This window comes from Amphiprion ocellaris, chromosome 6 (assembly GCF_022539595.1).
Source record: "Amphiprion ocellaris isolate individual 3 ecotype Okinawa chromosome 6, ASM2253959v1, whole genome shotgun sequence".
NCBI lineage: Eukaryota > Metazoa > Chordata > Actinopteri > Pomacentridae > Amphiprion > Amphiprion ocellaris.
This window is the reverse complement of record NC_072771.1, coordinates 6259002-6269146: the sequence shown is the minus strand read 5'-3', so window position 1 is coordinate 6269146 and position 10145 is coordinate 6259002.

The following is a 10145-nucleotide window of genomic DNA, read 5'->3' as shown; positions in this document are numbered from 1 at the left end:
CAGTGCTGTTTGGTCTCTCAGTCATATAATTTATTCATGCAGACAAGACAGCCACGGACATTAAAACGGATATACAGTAGAAATAAACTTTTATATGGAACCCTGAACTGAATAAAAATCTATAAAGTTTGGTAAAGATCTGTTTTTAAAACTGCTTGTAAAGCTCCTTGGATACTTACAGATTAAACTGCATGGGATAAGTAATAAAAGACACTCATGTCAACAGTGTCCTCAGTCTGCTTGGAGCATCCACCTCACTGTCCATCCAGCCTCCACTTTCTTATTTTAGCTGCATATTCTGGCTTCCATTGGTGAGCATCTTCTTTCCAAATATTACTGAAAACCCCACTGAGTAGAAGACCTTTTCTTACCTGGTGTTATTTTAGTAATTTTATTTTGTTCTTGTGCATTTTAATTTGCTCTTTATATATTGTTGGTCCACCTGTCTTTTTATGATTTGCATTGTGCTTATTAAGTATTCCCTGTTTATAATATCTGCTTGGCGCAGCATCACTGCTTCTTAAAGGTGTCACATAAAAAGTTATAATAATAATAAGATAATTTTTATTTACATATAGAAGCATATGCATTTTATATTGTATACATTTTATAATATGAGTTGCTTTTATGTAGATTAATGGGGGGTGATTGTGCTGTTAAAATATTTCTAGAACCTCTGGGACTAACAGCCATAAAGAAATGATTACAAGTAAAAAGTTTTTGTTTGCAGTCTATAAAAACAGACATAAATGTGATTCCAGCAGCATCATTTCCACTGAAGTATTTATAGTAAAACATCCACAAACACTGGATGGTTGTTTTAAGCAGACATGGTTTATATGATCCATGGTTTGTTTGTTTGGACTGAGTTAAGTCTGAGGACAACAGAGAACTCAGTTTGGGTTTCTGTTTCCACAACAGCTTTAAACCTGAATACATAAGAGCTGCAGATGCTGGATGGACTCAGACCATGGCAGACCCCAAAAGCCACGGTTGTGAAAGCAGATACATTCTAAAATTTGAGAAAACATCCATCTTTAAAATGGGCTCTTTGCCCACAAACAAACAGGTCCCTTGTGTTCGAGGAAAGACAGATCACAGAGCGAAATATTGCATAACTCTAATATCTGCGGAAAAGCATCCAGATGTGCTTGTTGTTCTGAGAATCTAGCAGCTAGTTGAACCTTCTAGAAACAGGAATTGTAGCATGTTCAGCTCCACAGCCACCAGCAGAAATAAAAGGTGTCTCAGAGGGCATGAAGAGCCACAGCTCTGGAAGAGTCCAGGCAGATTTTCACAGCTCAGTTTGGAGATGTGAGTAAGTTGGCAGAGAGGAAAGCATTTTTCACATCCATCCCAGCATCACGAGGCCTGCTCCTGGCTGTCAGGGGTAATAAATGGCTGTGTATAAATGTAGAAATCCAGCTATCGTCCTGTACTGGGCTGATTCCTCTCCAGGTTGAGGGGGTGTGCCTTTAAAGCCTCTGTGATGGCCGGCGTGGGGAGAGAGCACTAATGAGCACCATTTGGTTCCTGCATTTACAACACATGCTGGTTAACAGCCCACGACAATGGATTTACTGCTGCTCCCCACTGGAAACACGATACAGCCTCTGGAGATGACCACCTCTGCCCCACTTCACTGATCACACACAGAACCACAGCTGGACCATTCAGATCACAGCTCACCCAGTGAGAACAGGCATCCCATAATATGCTGGACAGCACATCCTAACAGGAGCTGATTGGAACTAGCACTAAAAACTGAACACTTTCACTTTGTCAAAGCACCCACACCACCAAACAGCATCAGAGCCACAGGTTCACCTCAACCTGTCAGGGAAAATATGCTCAGTTACATTATTATTTTGCTTTTCTCTTGATTTGCTTTCATGGTTTGCCTCAAGATTAAACATAATCACTCACATTTTCTAGTGTAGTGTCATATTTTCTGTTTAAGATGTGCTAAAAGGAAAAGTTGATGTAATTATGGCAAATGCTATTAAACTGAAGACCAGAGTTAAAACGTGTATAAAATGCATAATGATGAATATTCTAGTAATGACTGGTGTTTGATGGGATGGTGTGTGTCTGTGGAGGACACACACACACACACACACACACACTGTCCCTCCTATCATACATCCTATAGACCAGCTAAAAATGACCAACTCTCACAGCATAAAGACGAAGCACAGCTCAGTATCTCTGGTTCTTCTTGGGGTGTTATCACTGCTAACAACTATTCTTTGATTTTTCCCAACAATAAATCCTGCTGCCTTTGAATGCGGACTTCTCCTGGTGATTTTCTGAAGATCTTCAAAGAAGCTTTTTAGACGTTTGAACACGGTCTAGTCTGAGACTCTGGCCTTGATTTGGGACTTAGTTTTCCAAGGAGGCAACATCACACCCAATAGAAGATGAGTCACTACATATAAGAAAATAAGACTTTGTGATCACACTTTTAAAGCAATGCTATACAACACCCAAGTAGCCTGGAGGAGGCTGCGTTTATAGGCCCGTAGTTGTAGGATGGCCTTACTAGGACCCTTGTTTTTCATTAACTCCTTTTCAGACCAGACAACATGGCAACCACTGGTTTACTCCAAATGTAAACTAACTTTTCCAGCCCATAGACACTGGCAAAGGAAGAACTATATATAGTTTGGGGTGAAATAAACCTTAAAAATCACAACTCTCTGCTGCAGACACACAATATCACCAAATCCAGGCTACTTAGCATACAACACAATACACAGTTCTACTAATACTTACACTATACTTCAGACATTTCACACACAAATATTGCAATTTCGCCTCAAATGCATTTAGAGCAATATTTATTACTTATCTGCATGAAATTCAGCTTAGTTTAAAATGAACTGTCTAGCTGTTAGCTTTAGCAGCAGGTAACCACTTGTTCCTGCATCTAAGATTCAGTTTTAATGCTTCATCACCTTAAAAACTAAACGTGTAAAGACACAAGAAGGTGTATCACCAGCTAAGCTGAAAGTTAACAAGCCTAGTGTAGCATCAGCCACAATAATGAGACTAAAAACTCTGTTCTTAGGAACTATATTCTTTCTTAACGTAACTTTTGTGATCGCGGGTTTCGATCTATCAAATAGCAAACGCACAGTGGATCACGTCTTGTTATAAAATATAGCTATTTTCAGGTTATGGCACAAGGAAGTTGACTATTTTCTTATATAATAAATGACCAGAAGTCATTAAACCAAACGTCAATCAAAATTAATTTTGCTGATTACATTTCTGTACCTTCACATAAGCCGTGTAAAAATACTGTCTTTGGGGTTACAGTTTTAGTTTAATATTTTTTTACACAACAAAGTCTAAATTGCTTGGTTAAAACTTTTAAAAATGACTCCCACTCCTTTCTGCAGAATGTACTCTACATATCAATGTAGCATTAGAACACAGGAGTGATGGTTGCTGGAAATGTTCCTCTGTACTCCTATGTAGATACTCCATTAAAAATCAGCCGTTTCCAGCTAGAATAGTCATTTACCACATTAACAATGTCTGCCCTGGATTGATCATTTATTTATGGGTATCTTCATTGGAAAATCTGCTTGTCTTTCAAACACAAGGACATTTGACCCCAGACTTTTGAACGGTCCTTTATCAGATGCATCTCAAGTTTCTACAAGACGCAAACAACAACAATAAAGTTAATGAACGACAAGCAAAACACACTTCTGACTGGAAAGGGATGTCATTTTGGATGCAGGACTTGCACATGTAGTGGCGTATTTTAACATCATGTTACTGGAACGTTTACTTCATTAAATCCTAAATAATCTCAGACTGTACTGGGCTCCCTGCTCCTTTTGGACTTGTCTTTTTGAAGCGATCCAGGTCACACTGAGGCCTTCCATGTCTTGGCCGGAGATCCACACGAGCAGGAGTCCATCCACACACAAGCTGGTTCCTTTAAAACTCGAGATGTGAAGCCAACTGATTAGAAACTGTGGAGTTACAACTGGAATGCTTTGTTATGTTCACGTCCTTGACTCTGGGTTTGTGCTGTCTCCTGGTGCTGCGGTGTTGTAATCCATCCCATCACCTCATGTTCTCTCTGCTCCCAGAGCTCCAGAACGTCTCCCTGTGAACATGCAGTGGAAGCCAAACAGAAAGCAGCAGAACATGGCTGTGCTGCTTCTGGCTGCAGCCAACATGCACATTTGTTCTGCTGCCTCACTTCTTTACACTCATCAAGACATCAGGGGCCTTTAGTGACGTCTGGTGGTGGTCTATGGGAACTGCAGCAATTCAATTTGATCTGGCACATCATAAAACGATAACTTAATATATTATTTAGTAATCATTATATTGATAAATATCCATCTAAAGATAGTATGTATTTTAATTTATTCATTTTCTTTACTTAATTTTTTTACTTCTACATTTTTGAATATCAAATATTATATAGTTCTGTTAAAGGGGGTGTCCTGGTTATGCATTATTGGAGGACAGAGAGAACTGAGAGAATGTTTAGACCTCCACTCCTCCTTACATTTAGGAGGGGATGAGTTTTTGTGTGGAGCTGGTAAGAAACTCAGAACCACTAGTTCCTCTCCTCTGTGTTTCCAGAGTGTAATCCTGCATTAGAACCTGGTTTCAGAACCAACATGCTCTGCTTCTTCACTCACAGTTACACACCAACACTCCCATCATCCAGCAGAAAGACAAGTGGATTGTTCTCCAGGTTCCCCCACACAGCAATGATAAAAATAAAATAATAAAAATTGTATCTGCAGCACTGTGGTTCTCCTGGCTGGTAAAAAACATCTAAACAACTACATCCACTCGTTGGGTCCACCTAACTAGTTCCTCAGGGTTTTTTTCTTTCATTAGTTTATTTGACAGGGATCATGTACAGAAGAACATTAAACACAAGCTAAAGATGCTCTGCACCAGATTATAGTTGCTAATTTCCATCTGCAATCCTTGGAGCAGGCAAGAAAGGAACCAGAAAAGGCGGAAAAAGCAGTACATCAAATTTAAAAAGCTCTCGGTAAAAGTCAGTGCAAGGACTGTCAGCACTGACAGACTTGGTTTCTCTGGATCCATTTTTTTGTCCTTAAAATCGTTTGTAGTCTTTAGTTCAGAGGCAAATTTATTCCATTCCATTATTGCTTAGTAGGTAAAACCCAGTTGTCCAAAGGTCAAAGTAAATAGCAGAGGGCCCAAAATGATGGAGCAGACCATTGTTTATGACAGTATTGTACAGCGACCAGAGAGGTAAGATTTTAGCAATTTTGAGCTTCTTTGTCTCCTTCACTGTCATCACTCCTGAAATGCAAATAGAAGAAAGAGGAGCAACAAGGTTTTCCAGAAGAGCTATGAGCGAGGATTCATATCCTCACTGTGTTCTTTGGGGGAGTCTTTTTAACAGCTGTGAGGTTTAAAAGAAGCCAAACACACAGCAAGACAATACAAACCATACCAGAAATAAGACTGACTAATGTGTTTATGTAATATATATCACTCAGTCATAATATATGTTGCTCTTTATTTGTAGTCTTTTGCGTGTCGCACCTCTTTACTGCTTCATTTACACTACCAGTCTTTAGGATGGACACATTTTCTCATCTAATGGTTTTTCTTTATTTTCTCACTGAGGGCAACTGTTAGAATCCATACTATGGCAAGAACCAATCAGCTAAAGGGAAATGACAGTCCATCATTACTTTAAGAACTGAAGGTCAGTCAGTCCGGAAAATTTCCAAAACTTTGAATATATCTCCAAATGCAGTCACAAAAACCATCAAATGCTACGACCAAACTGGCTCACATGAGGACCTCCCCAGGAAAGGAAGACCAAGAGTCTCCTCTGCTGCTGAGGATAAGTTCATCCGAGTCTCCAGCCTCAGAAATCACAAGTTACCAGCAGCTCAGATTAGAGCCCAGATAAATGCCACACAGAGTTCTAGTAGCAGACACATCTCTACATCAACTGTTCAGAGGAGACTGAACCAATCAGGCCTTTATGGTCCAATAGCTGCTAAGAAACCACTACTAAGGAAAAGCAACAAGCAGAAGAGATTAGTTTGGGCCCAGAAACACCAGGAATGGACATTAGACCAGTGGAGATCTGGACTTTGGTCTGATGAGTCCAAATGTGAGATCTTTGGTTCCACCCGCCATGTCTTTGTGAGACCAGAAAAGGTGAACAGATGGTCTCTACATGCATGGTTCCCACCATGAAGCATGGAGGAGGAGGTGTGATGGTCACTGTTGGGGATTTATTCTAAACTGAGGGAACACTGAACCAGCATGGCTACCACAGCATCCTGCAGTGACATGCCATCCCATCTGGTTTGGTTTAGTTGGACCATCATTTATTTTCCAACAGGACAATGATCCCAGACACACCTCCAGGCTGTGGAAGGACTATCTGACCAAGAAGGAGAAGATGGAGATGACCTGGCCTCCATAGTCACCTGACCTAAACCCAATCCAGATGGTTTGGGATGAGATGGATGCAGAGTGAAGACAAAAGGACCAACAGGTTCTCAGCATCCCTGGGAACTCCTTCAAGACTGTTGGAGAACCATTTCATGTTCTACAACATGAAGCTCATCAGGAAATGCCAAGAGTGTTCAATGCAGGAATCAAAACAAAGAATCTAAAATATAAAACATCTTCTGACTTATTTCACACTTCTTTGTTTACTACATAATTCTATTTGTGTTCATTTATAGTTTTGATGCCTTCACTGAGAATCTACAATGGAAATAGTCATAAAGTTAAGAAAACCATTGAATGAGAAGGTGTGTCTAAACTAAAGACTACTAGTGTATGTATATTGTCATAATGTACATTTTTTGATTAAATAATTTTTCATTGATTCTGTCATGGTTTCTCCTCATCCTCTGCTCTGTGAGATTAAAACTGTCAGTATGAGGAGGAGGAAACTCTGGAAGTCTTTGACTATGGACTCAAGCTGGTAAATGAAAGCCAGAATTTTCAGCACCTGCCCACATAATTATTCAGCCATTGGCATTCATCAGCAGCCACATTAACCACCACAGCCAAAAGCAGGCAAACCAGCCCTGGGTTAATCATTTAATGTTATAATTTTGGTGTTTAATATTAAATTATAAAGAACTGGGGAGGTTATTCAAACCTTAAATTAACCAATAGAGAGATTTGCTGTATTTCATGCATGAATGCTTCAGGCGCACATGGTTTATGTGTGCCACTCCAGAGTCCCTCATGCCACCCCAAATTACCAGAGTAATGACATGACGTTATTACTTCACCTCCACATGACTCACTCCATCAGATGTGGTCAACAGCACACACTCAACGGCCCGTGGAAATTCAAACAATCACTTTCCTCAAGATGCCTGGGAAGGCTTTAAAGGGAAACATACATGCCTCTAAATGTTTATTAGCTGTTTAATATCCTGTTTAGGGTGTCTTTTATCAGTTTGGTGCTGTTAAGTCCCTTGGTTAAGTCACCGTTTCCTGTAGGTACCAGTGTTCCCTCCGTTCCACTGGGTCTAAATCTAAAAAGAATACTCACAACTACATGGAATATCATGTGCCACTGTTCCACTAAAAAATGCACATCTTACTCTGTGGTACAAAATGTGACTGTGAATGGCAAAAGCTCCGTGTTCATGGTAACAGGATGTGAGTTGCCCTCATGTTGGGCAGGTTTTGACTGGAATCGGGGAGTCAGATTACCTCATATTTCATTCAGCAGCCGGAGAGGCATTAATCATCCTGTTAAATCCAGACAGTTTTATAGCATTGTGTGTGAGAGCACTTACAACACACACAACTCTTGCGCTCACTTCAGACCTCTGCACCCAAAGGTCCGACTTAACAAGCAGAAATGCGTCCAGCTGGACATTCCTGCACAGCTCCAACCACCAAAACCTTCCTCCACTCAAACACATGCCAAAACTCTGCACTAATAAAGTCTTTTTTCACAGCCTGTCAGCCTGGTTAAGCTGAATATAAAGACAGGAGTGATGTGGTTAAAGCTACAGACCTGGAACTGTTAACTCCTGATCCACCAGATCACTGAGCTCTGCAGACACATTTCATGCTACTGTGGAAACAATGAGCCCAGAAAAAACGGGGTAAACATAATCTGAGTGATCTGAATAATAGCACATTTGTCCAGAATTCATACAGCTGCACTACAGTATCCTCTGTGTTGGGCCCTCTTGGTTCAGTTTGTGGCCCCAGGCCTTCGACTAGCATCCTGTTTCACAAATGACCGTCACTCACAGACTACAATTACAAATGCGAGCTCTACAGTCCTTCCCCTCGCTGTTGCATGAGCCTCAAGAATGCTGCTTCTTTTGATGAGCTAAAAGCGCCAAAATTAGCACCAGAGAAGCTGGTCTGATGCTGCCACACAGCTACCCAGCCCCTGGTCTTATAGGAGGGCCCTGGGTTATAGTCAGGCTTTAATTAAGCTGCTTGTTACTTAATAATACAAAAACTGATAAATGAATGCTAAACTGAAAAATAAGACCTAACACACTCAGCATCAGTGTCACATTATGAGTGTAACCTGAGCGGCTGGACATTGGTTTGATTTCATACAGTTTATTGTTGGTATCTCACATTTAATCCTAATTCTGAACTTGCATTTTTAAAACCTAAATTTGGCCTTTTGAGTTAGAACATCTTATACACACGTGAAAGATATTTTTTAAATAGATTTTTTTAAATAAAAATGAAAATGAGTTATTGAAATGGTTAAATTCTAAAGCACATATAACTCTAGAAGTGCTAAACGATGCCATCCCTTCCAGTCAGTGGCTTTATTATCATATAAAATGAGACACACTCGCTTCCATGCTTTAGAAACAAACTGAAATTTATTTAACTGGAATACTGCATCTATTCTTCTTGCAGTTATAAAATGACAGTGTGTTCTTTCTTCCTCTGACCACAATGATCGTATGGGCATAAATTAAGCACTTATTGTGAGTCTCTCCCCATTCCCCTATAATTAGCATTCAATTTCAAAGTTCTTTCCAGGAAACCTCCTATAAAATCTTTAGAACATTACATATAGATATAAAAAAAAACCTTACCAACCTATAAATCCATGGTTTATCTGAGTTCAAATTGTCCTTCTAATTAGTCAGAAAATTTCCAAGAAAATGATGAGGAAAGTACGGCCCTATAAAGCAAAACATAATATTAAACTTCATTTACGACGATCTAATTAGATCTGGGGAGTTATTCTGAGGATACGTGTCCCTCAGTATAAACAAAACAGACATGCAGGAGGTTTATTTTATGCAGTGCTTCTTTGTGGGGAACACACCTGAACACACCTGAACGGCTTATAGTCCCATCACAGGCCTCTGATGGTTGAAGGTTACAGGAGCTTAAAATGCAGACACTCTTCCACCCGCAGGCCTCAGGCTGTGCTGCTGGCTAGAATGTTTGCCTAATTTTCACTTGTTAACTACATTTTACTGGAAAATATCTAAACTAGGAAAGCTCACATGCTTGCAATGTAAATACTGAAAATAAAGTTTAGAACAGGGGTGTCCAACATGCGGCCCGTGGGCCAAAAGCGGTCCTCCAGAGGGTCCAATCCGGCCCTCAAAGTGTAAAAATTCCAGGGAACACATTAACTGCAGATTGTAAATTAGTAAAACTATAAATTTAGAATAATTTCTAGACCATGACAAGTTGTTTTGATCATAGAGTAAAATACTAGATTGTTCATTGTTCTTTTGTCGTTTTGTGTCTCATTTTTATAATATTTTGTCTTGTTTTTGTGGTTTTCTGTCTGAATTTTGTCATTTGTTTCACATTTTTGTTGTTTTGTTTCTCGTTTTTGTCGCTTTGTGTTTCCTTGTTGTCTCGCTTGCGTTGTTTTGTCTTATTTTTATCATTTTGTGTTTTGCTTTATTTGTTGTTTGTGTCATTTTGCGTTGTTTTTTTGGTCTCGCTTGTGTTGTTAGTCCATTTCTTTGTTGTTTTGTTTCTTGCTTTTGTCATTTTGTCTCATTTTTGAAATATTTTGTGTTGTTTTTGTTGTTTTTTGTCTGACTTTTGTCATTTCGATCATAAAGTATGACACTACATCATTCAGTTCCAGATGACTAAATGTTGTGTTTCTTTGTAGACACTCT